Below are 1,538 nucleotides of genomic sequence, written 5' to 3'. Positions count from 1 at the left end.
AGTTCCCAGAAATTGAATGCATGGTACAGCACAAATTTGGCGTCTTCAGTATCCCCTCTGCACAACCTCCTAACATCAGTCCACTTTGGGTGGCAAATAAAAAAGATCAGCTCTCGTTGCTAAGTGCAGAAATCATCACAAGTCATGTGTCAGTCTTCAAAATCCCAAAAATACAACTTGTAAACATTAATTTGATTCCAGGACTGACATTTCTGATGATGAACAGGAGTTAAATTAAATTAGACCTGAAGTCTGATGAAATCCCATTCTTGAGGCGAAAGACTATGCTTATGTGATTACGTTTAAACCACTGGCATCTATCACACAATGTGGAAAATTGCCCGGGTATGTCCACACATAAAGCAGGACAAAGCCAACCCAACTCGTTACTGAGAGTCAACTCTCAATAAAAACTGCTCAAGAAAAACTCAATAGAACTGCTGATGCTGTAAATCAGAGACAAAAATAGAAATTGCTGGAAAAGCTCAGCAGATCTGGTAGCATCTGTGGAGAGAAATCAGAGTTAACATTTCAGGTCGAGTGACCCTTCCTCAGAACACAGTTTACACTCAATCATCAGTAAAGTGATAGAAGATGTCTTCTACAGTGCTATTAAGCAGCACCTGCTCAGCAATAACCTGCTCAGTGACGCCCAGTTTAGGTTCCACCAGGGCCACTCAGCTGCTGACCTAATTACAGCCTTGGTTCAAACATGGACAAAAGAGCTGAATTCCAGAGATGAGGTGAAAGTGACAGCCCTTGACATTAAGGCCACATTTAACCAAGTGTAGCATCATGAAGCTCTAGCAAAACTGGAATCAATGGGTACCAAGGGGCAAACTCACTGCTGGTTGGAATCAAATGTGGCACATAAGGTGGTAGTGGTTGTTGGAGGTCAGTCAACTTAGCTCCAAGACAACTCTGCAGGAGTTTGTCAGGGTAATGTCCTAGGCCCATCTATCTTCAGCTGCCTCATCTTGACCTTCCCTCCATCATAACATCAGAAGTGGGGATGTCTGCTGGTGATTGCATAATGTTCAGCATTATTTGTGACTCTTCAGATTCTGAAGTAGTCCATGTTCAAATGCAACAAGATCTGCACAATATTTAGCCTTGGGCTGACAAGGGGCAAGTAAAAGTTGCGCCACTCAAATGTCGGGCAATGACCATCTCCAGTAAGATAATATAACCAACATCCCTTCGTATTCAAGACAACAAGGTGCAGGGCTGGATGAACACAGCAGGCCAAGCAGCATCATAGGAGCAGAGAGGCTGACGTTTCGGGCCTAGACCCTTCATCAGAAAAGGGGGAGGGGAAGGGGGTTTTGAAATAAATAGGGAGAGAGTGGGAGGCGGATAGAAGAGGGATAGAGGAGAGGATAGGTGGAGAGGAAACAAAGAGGTCAAAGAGGCAGGGATGGAACCAGTAAAGGTGAGTGTAGGTAGGGAGTTAGGAAGGGGATAGGTCAGTCCAGGGAGGACGGACAGGTCAAGGGGGCGGGATGAGGTTGGTCGGTAGGAGATGGAGGTGCGGCTTG

Source organism: Rhincodon typus, chromosome 27, assembly GCF_021869965.1.
Source record: "Rhincodon typus isolate 14 chromosome 27, sRhiTyp1.1, whole genome shotgun sequence".
Taxonomy (NCBI): domain Eukaryota; kingdom Metazoa; phylum Chordata; class Chondrichthyes; order Orectolobiformes; family Rhincodontidae; genus Rhincodon; species Rhincodon typus.
Note: the sequence above shows the minus strand (reverse complement) of the source record.